The sequence below is a fragment of the Triticum urartu genome, chromosome 2 (genome assembly GCF_003073215.2).
Source record: "Triticum urartu cultivar G1812 chromosome 2, Tu2.1, whole genome shotgun sequence".
NCBI classification, from domain to species: Eukaryota; Viridiplantae; Streptophyta; class Magnoliopsida; order Poales; family Poaceae; genus Triticum; species Triticum urartu.
The window spans coordinates 211,578,448-211,594,554 of record NC_053023.1 but is presented as its reverse complement, the minus strand read 5'-3'; positions in this window follow the sequence as shown (position 1 = coordinate 211,594,554).

The following is a 16,107-nucleotide window of genomic DNA, read 5'->3' as shown; positions in this document are numbered from 1 at the left end:
ATCAGTGTCAGTGATGAAGTCATTGTCTTCAGTGTTGAAGATGGACTTGGCAACGTATGCTGTAGCCAGACTCGCAACGCCAGAATCGGACTCCTCCTCAGACTCCACCTCCGCCTCCTCAGAAGCGGACTCCTCCTCTGAATCCATTTCCTTGCCAACAAACACACGTGCCTTGCCAGATGAGCTCTTCTTGTGTCATGAAGACTTAGAGGAAGACTTGGAAGGAGACTTTGAGTATTTCTTCTTCTTCTTGTCGTCAGAGTCATATTCCTTGCTCTTCTTCTTGTTGTTGTTCTCATTGTCCCACTGCGGACACTCAGAGATGAAGTGGCCAGGTTTCTTGCACTTGTGGCATGTTCTCTTCTTGTAGTCATGAGCAGAAGCTTCATCATTCCTTGAGCTTGATCGTGAAGACTTTCTGAAGCCTTTCTTCTTGGTGAATTTTTGGAACTTCTTCACAAGCATAGCAAGCTCCTTTCCAATGTCTTCAGGATCATCAGAACTACTGTCAGATTCTTCTTCAGATGAGGAGACAGCTTTTGCCTTCAAGGCACGAGTTCGCCCATAGTTGGGACCATAGATGTCTCTTTTCTCAGAAAGCTGAAACTCATGTGTGTTGAGCCTCTCAAGTATGTCAGACGGATCGAGTGTCTTGAAATCAGGACGTTCTTGAATCATCAGGGCTAGGGTGTCAAATGAGCTGTCAAGTGATCTCGGGAGTGCCTTGACGACTTCATGCTTGGTGATCTCAGTGGCGCCGAGAGCTTGAAGCTCATTTGTGATGTCAGTGAGTCGATCAAACGTGAGTTGGACGTTCTCATTGTCATTTCTCTTGAAGCGGTTGAAGAGGTTGCGAAGGACACTGATTCTCTGATCTCTCTGGGTTGAGACGCCTTCATTGACCTTGGAGAGCCAGTCCCAGACTAGCTTAGATGTTTCCAAAGCACTCATGCGGCCATACTATCCTTTGGTCAGATGACCACAGATGATGTTCTTGGCAATGGAGTCCAGTTGAACGAACTTCTTGACATCAGCAGCGGTGACACCTTCACCAGCCTTGGGAACGCCATTCTTGACGACATACCATAGGTCGACATCAATGGCTTCAAGATTCATGCGCATCTTATTCTTCCAGTAGGGATATTCAGTTCCATCGAAGACGGGGCAAGCAGCGGAGACTTTGATTATCCCTACAGTCGACATAGCTAAAACTCCAGGTGGTTAAACTGAATCACACAGAACAAGGGAGTACATTGCTCTGATACCAATTGAAAGTGCTAGTGATCGACTAGAGGGTGGGTGAATAGGCGATTTTTATGAAAGTCTTCAAGACATGGAAGTTTCGAAGACAAATGATAGAAATAAACCTATTACCATGCAGCGGAAGGTAGACTACACTAGGCAAACCATAGTCAAGTATTCAACAAAGTGAAAGCACAATGACTAATAGCAACTAGGCAGTAAAGATCAGGTAGGAAGATATTGTGAAGCCAATCAGAACAAGTAGTCACTTAGTGAAGACAAAAGATAATGCAATCATACAATGACTTCACAAGGACCAACAGTAGGCAAGGGGAAGGGAAGGATGAAACCAGTGACTCGTTGAAGACAATGATTTGTTGGACTAGTTCCAGTTGCTGTGACAACTGTACGTCTGGTTAGGGAGGCTAAGATTCAACTCAGAAGACCTGGTCTTCACCTTATTCCCCTTGATCTAAGGACACCCAGTCCTCGCCCAATCACTCTGGTAAGTCTTCAAGGTAGACTTCCAAACCTTCACAGACTTTGTTCACCGGCGACCCACAATGACTCTTGGATGCTCAGAACGCGATGCCTAACCGGCTGGAGGATTCACAGTCCTCAAGTGTAATAAGTCTTCAGATCACACAGACAGGAAGACTTAAGTGATGCCTAACACTCTTTGGCTCTGGGTGTTTAGGGCTTTATCCTCACAAGGAATTCTCTCTCAAAGGCTTCGAGGTGGGTTCCTCTCAAACAACAAAAGCCGTACTCTAACTCTGAGCAGCCAACCGTTTATGGTTGTAGGGGTGGGCTATTTATAGCCACTAGGCAACCCGACCTGATTTGTCTGAAATGACCCTTGGTCACTAAGGAACTGACACGTGTTCCAACGGTCAGATTTCAAACACACACGACAACTTTACTTGGGCTACAAGCAAAGCTGACTTATCCAACTCTGGACAAGATTTGCTCTCATAGTATTCACTCGAAGACATAGGATTTTGGTTAAGCATCACTTCAGTCATTCTGACTGGTTCACTTGGACCCCACTTAACAGTACGATGGTTCCTATGACTCAACAAAGAAGAAAAAGAACGACGAAACAACTAAGTCTTCGCGCTCCATAGTCTTCATGCGATGTCTTCTCTTGTCATAGTCTTCCATGTGGATGTCTTCACATACCACCTTTGACTTCAATGTCTTCATTCATTTTTAGGGGTCATCTCTGGTAGGAAAACTGAATCAATGAGGGACTTCTACCTGTGTTATCTTGCAATTCTCACAAACACATTAGTCCCTCAACTAGGTTTGTCGTCAATACTCCAAAACCAACTAGGGGTGGCACTAGATGCACTTACACCACCGAAGAAGGATTACCCCTCCGGCAGGGTGCCGGAACAGGTCTAGATTGGCTTTCGGTGGCTACAGAGGCTTCTGGCGGCAGAACTCCCGATCTATGTGTTCACAGATGTTTTTAGGGTATATGGAGATATATAGGCAGAAGAAGTACGTCAGGGGGGCCATGAGGGGCTCACGAGGGTGGAGGGCGCGCCTAGGGGGTGGGCGCGCCCCCCTACCTCGTGACCTCCTCGCAGATCCCCCGACGTGCACTCCAAGTCTTCTGGGCTTCTTTCCTTCCAAAAATGAGTTCTGTGAAGTTTCAGGTCAATTGGACTTCGTTTGATTTTCCTTTTCTTCGAAACCCTAAAACAGGGTAAAAACAGAAACTGGCACTGGGCTCTGGGTTAGTAGTTTAGTCCCAAAAGTGATATAAAAGTGTATAATAAAGCCCATAAACATTCAAAACAGTAGATAATATAGCATGGAGCAATCAAAAATTATAGATACGTTGGAGACGTATCAGGATTGCAATCTATATCAAGAACAATGAAATCTACGGGCATATAATTCCTATTTGCTACAATAAGAACATCATTAATCCTTCCCATAGGTTTCTTAATAGTGGAATCCGCAAGATGCAAATTTAAAGAACAATCATCAAATTCACGGAAACCTAACACATCACACAAAGTTTTTGGAATCGTGGAAACACTAGCACCTAAATCACATAAAGCATAGCATTCATGATCTTTAATTTTAATTTTAATAGTAGGTTCCCAATCATCATAAAGTTTTCTAGGGATAGAAACTTCTAATTCAAGCTTTTCTTCATAAGATTGCATTAAAGCATCAACGATATGTTTGGTAAAAGCTTTATTTTGATCATAAGCATGAGGAGAATTTAGCACGGATTGCAACAAGGAAATACAATCTATCAAAGAGCAATTATCATAATTAAATTCCTTGAAATCCAAAATAGTGGGTTTATTTCTATGTAAAGTTTTGACCTCTTCAATCCCACTTTTACCAATTTTTGCATCAAGATCTAAAAACTCAGAATCATTGGGACGCCTTTTAACTAAAGTTGACTCATCTCCAGTCCCATCATTATCAAGATTCATATTGCAAAACAAAGATTTAATAGGAGACACATCAATCAGTTTCAGATCTTCCTCCTTATTATCGTGAAAACTAGAAGAACATGCTTTTATAAAGCAATCTTTTTTAGCACGATCTCTAAGCGAAAACGGAAATAGCTTCAATTTAAAAATATCATTATCCACATCTTTCTTCTTTTGCATATCACACAAATTAACAAAGTTGTTTTGATGGGTAGCGGCATCTTCACTAGGAAGGCCAGAAAACGGATCTTTCATAACAAGGTTCAGCAAAGTAGTATTAATTTCACAAGATTCAGCATCGGTAAGAGGAGCAATCGGAGAGCTAAGAAAATCATTATTGTTCGTATTGGAAAAGTCACACAATTTAGTATTGTCTTGAGACATCGTGACAAACAATCCAACACACAAGCACACAAGAAGCAAGCAAAAAGAGGCAAACGGAAAAGAGGGCGAATGGAAAAGAGGGCGAATAAAACAACAAGGGTGAAGTGGGGGAGAGGAAAACGAGAGGCAAATGGCAAATAATGTAATGCGAGGGATAAGAGCTTGTGATGGGTACTTGGTATGTCTTGACTTATGCGTAGATCTCCCCGTCAATGGCGCCATCTCCCCGGTAACGGTGCCAGAAATGGCTTGTTGACGGGAGATCAAATCTTGACTTGACTTGGTGCAACCTCCCCGGCAACGGCGCCAGAAATCCTTCTTGCTACCTCTTGAGCATGCATTGGTTTTCCCTTGAAGAGGAAAGGGTTATGCAGTAAAGTAGCGTAAGTATTTCCCTCAGTTTTTGGGAACCAAGGTATCAATCCAGTAGGAGGTAACACGCAAGTCCCTATTACCTGCACAAACAAACAAGAACCTCGCAACCGACGCGATAAAGGGGTTGTCAATCCCTTCACGGTCACTTACGAAAGTGAGATCTGATAGAGATAATAAGATAAATATTTTTTGTATTTTTATTGTATAGATTGGAAAATAAAGATTGCAAAATAAACAACGATAGAAATAGCAAGTAAATAGGAAAATAATATGATGGAAGATAGACCCGGGGCCATAGGTTTCACTAGTGACTTCTCTCAAGATAGCAAATTCTCCGGTGGGTGAACAAATTACTGTCGAGCAAATGATAGAAAAGCGCATAGTTAAGAGAATATCTAGGCATGATCATGTATATAGGCATCACGTCCACGACAAGTAGACCGAAATGATTATGCATCTACTACTATTACTCCACACATCGACCGCTATCCAGCATGCATCTAGAGTATTAAGTTCATAAGGACAGAGTAACGCGTTTGGCAAGATGACATGATGTAGAGGGATAAACTCAAGCAATATGATATAAACCCCATCTTTTTATCCTCGATGGCAACAATACAATACGTGCCTTGCTGCCCCTTCTGTCACTGGGAAAGGACACCGCAAGATTGAACCCAAAGCTAAGCACTTCTCCCATTACAAGAAAGATCAATCTAGTAGGCCAAACCAAACTGATAATTCGAAGAGACTTGCAAAGATATTAGATCATGCATAAAAGAATTCAGAGAAGAATCAAATATTGTTCATAGATAATCTTGATCATAAACCCACAATTCATCGGATCTTGATAAACACACCGCAAAAAGAATTACATCAAATAGATCTCCAAGAGAATCGAGGAGAACTTTGTATTGAGATCCAAAGAGAGAGAAGAAGCCATCTAGCTAATAACTATGGACCCGAGGGTCTGTGGTAAACTACTCACACATCATCGGAGAGGCTATGGTGTTGATGTAGAAGCCCTCCATGATCGATTCCCCCTCCGGCGGAGCGCCGGAAAAGGCCCCAAGATGGGATCTCGTGGGTACGGAAGGTTGCGGCGATGGAAATAGGGTTTCGTGGTGCTCTCGGATGTTTTCGGGGTATATGAGTATATATAGGCGAAAGAAGTAGGTCAGCGGAGCCACGAGGGTGGGGGCGCGCCTACCCCCCCCCCCCCGGGGGCACCCCCCTGCGTCATGGCCGCCCCGTTGCTTCTCTTGACGTCCACTGCAAGTCTCCTGGAACATGTTTGTTCCAAAAATAACTCTCCCGAAGGTTTCATTCCGTTTGGATTCCGTTTGATATTCCTTTTCTGCGAAACACTGAAATAGGCAAAAAAACAGCAATTTGCATGGGCCTTTGGTTAGTAGGTTAGTCCCAAAAATAATATAAAAAGGTATATTAAAGCCCATTAAAACATCCAAAACAGATAATATAATAGCATGGAACAATCAAAAATTATAGATACATTGGAGACGTATCATTCATCATCACCAACCCTTCTCCATTGCCAATTCCATGATGCTCCCCGCCGGGAGTGAGTAATTCCTTCGTAGACTCGCTGGTCGGTGAGGAGTTGGATATGATTCATCGTGTAATCGAGTTAGTTTTGTTAGGGCTTGATCCCTAGTATCCACTATGTTCTTAGATTGATGTTGTTATGACTTTACCATGCTTCATGCTTGTCACTTTGGGCCCGGGTGCCATGATTTCAGATCTGAACCATTTATGAATTCATCATTATATCCATGTTTTGGATCCGATCTTTCAAGTTATAGTCACCTACTATGGTTATGATCCGGCAACCCCGGAGTGACAACAACCGGGCCCACTCCCGGTGATGACCGTAGTTACTATGTTTTAATGCTTTGTTCCGGTTCTCTATTAAAAGGAGGCCTTAATATCCCTTAGTTTTGCAATATGGACCCCGCTGCCACGGGAGGGTAGGACAAAAGATGTCATGCAAGTTCTTTTAATAAAGCACGTCTGACTATTTACGGAATACATGCCTACATTATATCGATGAAGTGCAGCTAGTGTAGTATCGCCCTAGGTTATAACTGTCACATGATGAATATCATCCAACAAGTCACCGATCCAATGCCTACGAATTTATCCTTATTGATCTTGCTATGTTAGTATTGCTATCATCACTGTTACACTTGCTACAAATTACTGCTATCACTATTACTGTTACCGTTGTTGCTGTCACTATTATCAAAACTATCAAACTACTTTGCTACTGATCACTTTGCTACAGATAATTAATCTCTAGGTGTGGTTGAATTGACAACTCAGCTGCTCATGCCTTCAAATATTCTTTGGCTCCCCTTGTGTCGAATCTATAAATTTTGGGTTGAATACTCTACCCTCGAAAACTGTTGCGATCCCCTATACTTGTGGGTTATCAGACAACAATGAAGACCACTTCCCTGGAGTTCATGAGAGCTTTAGGATGAATGGATTTGGTGCCTTTGTGGGTCAAAAATTGACCAAGTGGAATGATGAGCTCATTATGCAATTCTATTCAACAACTCATTTTTATCCAGATGGAAGAATTGTTTGGATGTCTGAAGGTACAAGGTGCCGGTCAACTGTTGTTGAGTTGTCCAAGATGATCAATGCCCCTAAAGAGCATGATGATGACACTGATGTGTATGCCAAGCCAAGGAAGGGACACAACTCCATGTCACATATGTACATAGAGATTCCAGATGCAGCTTTGGAACATCACAAGTTTGGCTCTGTCTACTATCTTCTGTCAGGACTGCCCACAATCAATACCATCCTTAGGCACATATTGTTGCCCAAGTCTGGAGATCATAGGATGATCAGAGGCCATTCTATAAACTTGCTGCATATGTTTGATGTGCCATAAAAGTTCAAGGTGATGACACTGATTATAGAGACAATCAAGAGGACTGCTGCTGATCAGAAGAGATCATGTGGGTATGCTCCACACATTTAGATGCTCATCAACTCAAAGATGGGCAAAGACATATATCTGTTGGACAAAGAGCATCTTCCCTTGAGGCCTGACTTTGAGTATAACACAGTTGTCATGGATACTACAAAACCTACTTTAGTAGAGGCTCAAGAGAAGAGAGCAAAAGAAAAAGAAGAGAAGGCAGCCAAGATGCCAAGTGCGCAAGAAGCTTCACAAGTTTTTCTCAAGTCAAAACAAGACCAACTAGGTTATCTTATTCAAGCCACTTTGAGGATTGAGAAAGGTTTGGCCAACCTGACTCAAAATCAAGAGAGTCTTGAAAGAATTTTCGAGACAAAACTTCATGACTTGGATGTCAAAGTGACTGAGATTCAGACTTCAGTGGAGAAGATCCAAGAAGAGATTGAGGATAGGAGTGACAAGACCACCACTGATGCATATCAAAGGGTTCCCAGGAGGCACAGGTCTGCAGCAGTGCCAGTGACAGATACTAGAGCGACAACTTCAGCTCCTGCAGCCACAGCTTCAGTTGCCCCTCTGGTTGCAACTCCACTAGCTCCTACTACCTCTATAGATGCATTTGTCGTAGGAATCCTCTCCATGCCACCTCCCGAAGATCAATCTTAGAGAGCCACATAGCACTATGAATTTTCAAGCTTTTTGGTAACTTGTTGCCAAAGGGGGAGAAAGTGTATAGATCATAGGGTTCGAGAAAGAGAGAGAGCTTTGCTTCTTTTTGCTATCTCTTTTCCTACTTGTTTGATACTTATTTGTTTGCTTGCTTGGATGATACTCTATGGTTGTGTGTGTGAGATACTAGTATGGTCATGTGCTTGATCATATCATACTTCAATGTTTGTGCTTGGATGATGGTATTATCTATCTCTCATGTATGATCATTCACTTTGTCTTGGTGATGAGTGTATATTTCATATTCTATCATTTTGAGCGCTCCACCAAGATGTATGTGACATGGAAGAGTAACTCATGATCCTAATCGATTGTGCATTTGCATTCACAAGCAAATTTTAAATAATGCAAAATTTTAGGGGAAGCTCTTTATTATCACATACTTCTCAAAGCGACAATGTATTTCATTCATTTTATCATTTGACGAAGCTTTGATCTATATGTTGTCATCAATTACCAAAAAGGGGGAGATTGAAAGTGCAACTAATCCCTGGGTGGTTTTGGTAATTATTAACAACATATAGCTCACTGAACTAATATCCATTCAAGATAATCTTTTCATAAAGTTCAATGATTGGCATGGCATGGACTAGAGATGTGGACCCCTCAAAATGCTAAGGACACATATTGGCACAAGCTCAAGACTCTACATTTTCATTTTAGTGATCCAAGATCACATTGAGTCCATAGGAAAAGCCAATACTATTAAAAGGGGATGAGGTGTTGCTTAATGGCTTGCTTGCTCAAAATGCTTAGTGATATGCTCCAAAAGCCCTCAACCACTTTCTCATTTCCATATTTGTCCCAAACCAAAAGTCAAACTCGGCCCAACTGATTTGATCTATCCGGCGCCACCGAGTTCACTTGACATAGCCATAGCCAGAAACCCTAATTAGTTTGGTCTCACCGAGATGGGATTGCAAGCTCTCTATTTCCCTTCATAATGTTTTGGTATAACCGAGATGAGTGATCGGTCCCACCGAGTTCGCAATGCAAACTCTCTGTTTCCTTTTCGTAATGTTTCCGTCTCACTGAAATGAGTGATCGGTCCCACCGAGTTTGCCTGACCAACTCTCTGTTTGCCTATTACTGAAATCGGTCTCATCGAGGTCATGTGATCGGTCTCACCGAGATTAAGTTATGACCTAATCCTAACTCAATCGGTCCCACCGAGTTGATCATGTTGGTCCCATCGAAAATCCCAACGTTCACATTTTCAACTAAATCGGTCTGACTGAGTTTCACTATTCGGCCCCACCGAGTTTGGTAAATTGTGTGTAACGGTTAGATTTTGTGTGGAGGCTATATATACCCCTCCACCCATACTCCATCCAAGGAGAGAGCCATCAGAACGTGCTTACACTTCTACTACTCATTTTCTGAGAGAGAACCACCTAGTCATGTGTTGAGACCAAGACATTCCATTCCAACCACAAGAATCTCGATCTCTTGCCTTCCCCAAGTTGCTTTCCACTCAAATCATCCTTCCACCATATCCAAATCTGTGAGAGAGAGTTGAGTGTTGGGAAGACTATCATTTGAAGCACAAGAGCAAGGATTTCATCATCAACACACCATCTATTACCTTTTGGAGAGTGGTGTCTCCTAGATTGGTTAGGTGTCACTTGGGAGCCTCCGTCGAGATTGGGGAGTTGAACCAAGGAGTTTGTAAGGGAAAGGAGATCGCCTACTTCGTGAAGATCTACCCAAGCGAGGCAAGTCCTTCGTGGGTGATGGCCATGGTGGGATAGACAAGGTTGCTTCTCCGTGGACCCTTTGTGGGTGGAGCCCTCCGTGGACTCGTGCAACTGTTACCCTTCGTGGGTTGAAGTCTCCATCAACGTGGATGTATGATAGCACCATCTATTGGAACAATGCCAAAAATCTCCGTGTCTACATTTTGTTTGCTCCCTCAAACTCCTCTGTTTACCTTCATATGCAGTGATTTACACTCCGCTGCTATACTCTTAGAATTGCATGTGTAGGTTGATTGCTTGACTTGTGATAAGCTGCTAAAATCTGCCAAGACTTAAAAATGGGAAAATGCTAGATTTTTATTTGGTCAAGTAGTCTAATCACCCCCACCCTCTAGATATACTTTTGATCCTACAGTTTGGTTCTTTTGTAAAATCTGGATTCCTTCGCCAAGGCAATTTCTCCAGTATTGTCACAAAATATTTTCATTGGACCCGATGCACTAGGTATTACACCTAGATCAGATATGAACTCCTTCATCCAGACTCCTTCATTTGCTGCTTCCGAAGCAGCTATGTACTCCGCTTCACACGTAGATCCCGCCACGACGCTTTGCTTGGAACTGCACCAACTGACAACTCCACCATTCAATATAAATACATATCCGGTTTGTGACTTAGAGTCATCCAGATCAGTGTCAAAGCTAGCATCGACGTAGCCATTTATGATGAACTCTTTGTCACCTCCATAAACGAGAAACATATACTTAGTCCTTTTCAGGTACTTCAGGATGTTCTTGACTGTTGTCTAGTGATCCACTGCTGGATTACTTTGGTACCTCCCTGCTAAACTTATAGCAAGGCACACATTAGGTCTGGTAAACAGCACAACATACATGATAGAACCTATGGATGAGGCATAGGGAATGACTTTCATTTTCTCTCTATCTTCTGCAGTGGTCGAGCATTGAGTCTGACTCAACTTCACACCTCATAACACAGGCAAGAACGCTTTCTTTGACTGATCCATTTTGATCTTCTTCAAAACTTTATCAAGGTATGTGCTTTGTGAAAGTCCAATTAAGCGTCCTGATCTATCTCTATAGATCTTGATGCCCAATATAAAAGTAGCTTCACCGAGGTCTTTCATTGAAAAACTTTTATTCAAGTATCCTTTTATGCTATCCATAAATTCTACATCATTTCCAATCAACAATATGTCGTCCACGTATAATATTAGAAATGCTACAGAGCTCCCACTCACTTTCTTGTAAAAACAGGCTTCACCAAAAGTCTGTATAAAACCATATGCTTTGATCACCTCATCAAAGCGTATATTCCAACTCCGAGATGCTTGCACCAGTCCATAGATGGATCGCTGGAGCTTGCACACTTTGTTAGCACCTTTAGGATCGACAAAACCTTCTGGTTGCATCATATACAACTCTTCTTTAAGAAGTCCGTTAAGGAATGCAGTTTTGACGTCCATTTGCCACATTTCATAATCATAAAATGCGGCAATTACTAACTTGATTCGGACAGACTTAAGCATCGCTATGGGTGAGAAAGTCTCATCGTAGTCAACTCCTTGAACTTGTCGAAAACCTTTTGTGACAAGTCGAGATTTGTAGACAGTAACATTACCATCAGCGTCAGTCTTCTTCTCGAAGATCCATTTATTCTATATGGCCCGCCGATCATCGGGCAAGTCAACCAAAGTCCACACTTTGTTCTCATACATGTCTCCTATCTCAGATTTCATGGCCTCAAGCCATTTATCGGAATCTAGGCCCATCATAGTTTCTTCATAGTTCGTAGGTTCGTCATGGTCTAGTAACATGACTTCCAGAATAGGGTTACCGTACCATTCTGGTGCGGAACATGCTCTGGTTGACCTACGAGGTTCGGTAGTGACTTGATCTGAAGTTTCATGATCATCATTATTAGTGAGGGAGTCCTGGATTAGGGGGTGTTCGGATAGCCGAACTATACCTTCAGCCGGACTCCTGGACTATGAAGATACATGATTAAAGACTCCGTCCCGTGTCCGGAAGGGACTTTCCTTGGCGTGGAAGGCAAGCTTGGCGATACGGATGTTCAGATCTCCTACCATTGTAACCGACTCTATGTAACCCTAACCCTCTCCGATGTCTATATAAACTGGAGGGTTTTAGTCCCTAGGACGACATATACACATCAACAATCATACCATAGGCTAGCTTCTAGGGTTTAGCCTCTCTGATCTCGTGGTAGATCTACTCTTGTACTACCCATATCATCAATATTAATCAAGCAGGACGTAGGGTTTTACCTCCATTGAGAGGGCCCGAACCTGGGTAAAACTTCGTGTCCCTTGCCTCTTGTTACCATCCGGCCTAGACGCACAGTTCGGGACCCCCTACCCGAGATCCGCTAGTTTTGACACCGACATTGGTGCTTTCATTGAGAGTTCCTTTGTGCTGTCACCGTCAGGCCCGATGGCTCCTACGATCACCAATAGCGATGCAGTCCAGGGTGAGACCTTCCTCCCCGGATAGATCTTCGTCTTTGGCGGCTTCGCACTGCGGGCCAATTCGCTTGGCCATTTAGAGCAGATCGAAAGCTACGCCCCTGGCCGTCAGGTCAGATTCAGAAGTTTAAACTACACGGCTGACATCCGCGGAGACTTGATCTTCGACGGATTCGAACCACTACCGAGCGTGCCTCACTGTCACGACGAGCACGATCTAGCTTTGCCGCCGAACAGTGCCCTGGAGGCCACACCCGCATCGGCTCCGACCCTTAGTTCGGAGCCAACCGCGCCGATCGAGGATGGGCGGTTGGACGCCACCTCGGGGGCTGTAATCCCAACGGCGGTTGAGCCAAACACCAGCCCCGTACTCTGCAAGACTCGTGACTCCATGGAGCCGGATTCTTCTCCGGACTCCGAACCCTCCGCGCCCCTGCCGATCGAATCCGATTGGGCGCCGATCATGGAGTTCACAGCCACGGACGTCTTTCAGCACTCGCCTTTCGGTGATATCCTGAAGTCACTGAAGTCTCTCTCTTTATCAGGAGAGCCCTGGCCGGACTACGGTCAGCAAGGTTGGGGTACGGACGATGAAGAAATTCAAAACCCACCCACCACCCACTTCGTAGCCATTGTCGACGACTTAACCGACATGCTCGACTTCGACTCCGACGACATTGACGGTATGGATGCCGATGAAGGAGACGATGAAGAACTAGCGCCTATTGAGCCCTGGAACGGCACCTCATCATATGACGTATATATGGTGGACGCACCAAAAGATGACGACGAAGAGCGGAAGGACGCACCGAAGGATTGTTCCCTCGAAAAGCAGTCAAAGCGGCGACGCAAGCGCCGCCCCAAATCCCGCCTCGACAGAAATAGCGATCACACAGACCCAGCGCTGGAGCAGGGCGAACCGCTGCCGGACAACGGCAATCCGATAATCAAACCGAACAAACAAATCCTATCAAGGATAATGGTCCGGGCGACATAACGCCGGACAGGCACCCGGAGCAGCAGAACGCCCGTAAAAGGCTTGTTGCCACCGCGAGGAGCCTTCAAAAGCAGAAGCGAAGGCTCAAGGCCGCGCAAGACACACTCCAATTTAGATGGAGCAAAATACTCAACACTACAGCAAGGTACGGCGATAATCGCCCCTCCAAGAGCTACCCAAAGCGGAAGCTGCTACCCGAATTCGATGAGGAGGCCGCAGACCCCCCACAACCAAATATGAAAGCAGCCACCTGGTCGGATAGACGACCCCTCTACCAACACAGAGCGGCATACAACGCCGCTCACAATACAACACGTGGCCCAGGCGAGGGTTCGCACCCAAAGGACGAGCCCCCCAAGCAAGACATGGGGGAACAAAAGAAATTTCCACTAGAAGTCAAAACAGTAAACATGTTACACGTGATCAAGGGAAAAAACAATGCGGCACTCCCAGGAAAATATACCCAAGTGCCTATCACCGCTAAGTCATGCCACTGGTCGTCTCAACCGATCACTTTCGACCATCGTGATTACTCAGCAAGTATCTGACACACAGGATGGGCTGCCCTGGTATTAGACCCAATAATTGGCGGATATCACTTCACACGAGTCTTGATGGACGGTGGCAGCAGCCTAAACCTAATATACCAGGATACAATCCGCGGAATGAGGTTAGACCCAACACAAATTCGCCATAGCAATACTACCTTTAAAGGAGTAATGTCAGGCCCAGGGGCTCATTGTACGGGCTCCCTCCTACTACAAGTTATATTCGGCTCCCCCGATAACTTCCACCGCGAGCATTTAACCTTCCACATCGCTCCGTTTCAAAGCGTCTATCAAGCACTGCTCGGACGCGACGCTTTCACTCGCTTTAATGCAATACCGCACTGCACCTCTCTCACACTCAAGATGCCCAGTCCACGTGGCATCATTTCAGTGCACGGAAATATCAAGCGATCTCTGCGCACAGAAGAGAGTGAGGCTGCCTTGGCAGCCGCACACTAAAGGCGCCCGGACTAGCAAAAGCATCCAATAGGTCGTCAAGACCTCAGACACGACTAATCGAGTACGGCGCCGCTACTTATACCGAATAAATGGTCACACCCCTATTTATCAAAACAAGGGGCTCAAGCGCGCAGACAAGTGGCAATTTCTTCTCTTCTTGAATTATACTCCCTCCGTTCCTTGATATAAGGTGTATAAATTTTTGAGAAAAAATCCGAAATATAAGGTGTATTGCAATGCACCACTCGTCTGGATAATGTTTTTAGTGAATTTATTACATTTCCATATATTAGGCTAGCTCCTCTATTTTCTCATGTCAATTAGTTAGGTGTAATCTCGCCCAGAACTTGTGAAATTTTTCCTCCACATGCGTTCTTTAATTTCCGTGCCAAAAACTATACACCTTATATTAAGGAACGGAGGGAGTACATGGTTTCTTTAAAAAACTATCTTTTTGCACGACAACCTTTTTCACCTAAATTCTCTCTTTTACAAACGATCATCGTGCTACACCCGTCCAGGATACGGCACAACAGAGACACAGGCGCAGACGTGCAGTAGGGACCCGCTCCAAGGATTCTTTTTAGATTAAGACCCTGCGTAAACCTTTTTTACTGTCTCTTGTTGATACACATCAATCGTTGAGAAGGATGCTGACGTCTTGGCATGTGGCCACGCTAGAACAATGCATGTACCTGGACACAAGGGGCTTCTCACAAAGGCCATTACTTAGGCCCGGTTTATACCACAAAGACTGAATACCTTAGGGAGTGTTCGGCGTCGCGAGTTTGGCCCTATATGCATCATCTCTGAATCATTGTCTTTGGTCAAATGTTGGGTTTGCCCGGCTCCTGTGTTTTGGTGCCTTACGTTCCGCTTTACCGGCTAAGGTAGCACCAGGAGAACTACTGCGGTTGTGCCCTGGTTCATCTGGACGAGCACCTCAGTAGAGAAAGCCGAAAACTGACTGTCATGATATAGCGTGAGACTGGTCAAGCACTCAATGACCCATGGGAATGTTAGAATTCCTCCGCCTTAACGAAGGGCCGTTTTCCGGCCAGGCATGTACGCACCCCGGGATCGGGGGAGTGTGGAGCCACCAGGGGCTATCTAGTAGCCCCACTGTCGAACTCCTATGGCTAAGTGAAAGTGTTAAAGCGTTATAGTCCGGTTGCCTCGCTCGCTCCGCTATCACCTCCTTAATAGGACCAAGATGTTGGGTTAAGTGTGAACGCGTGTTTCTGCGAACACCTCCGCATTATATGCGTGGGGGTTGAAGCCAACGACTGCAATCTTTCAGGTTATACACATGTATACATAAACGGCCGCCCAGGAGGCATCACAATACTTTCAGGCAAAAGTATAAAAGTAGCCTTATGAAAATTTATAAAAGCATTTCGCTTACAATGAGATTACATGTCAATCAAACATAATATTTTTTTTGAGCACTGGGTCTCTATCAAACGAGCACCCTCAAGAACTTCCTCAAAGTAGTGCTCAGCAGCCCTTCGACCTATGGCCGAATCCTGTGCTGCAACAGTGGTAGCATCCATCTCTGCCCAGTATGCTTTAGCACGGGCAAAGGCCATTCGTGCGCCTTCTATGCACGCCGACCTCTTCATTGCATTTATGCGCGGCACCACGTCAAGGAACTGCTGCACCAAGCTGAAATAGCTGCTCGGTTTTGACCTTTCCGGCCATACCTGATCCACAACAGACCTCATGGAGAGTCCGGACAACCTATTTAGTTCGGCCCAT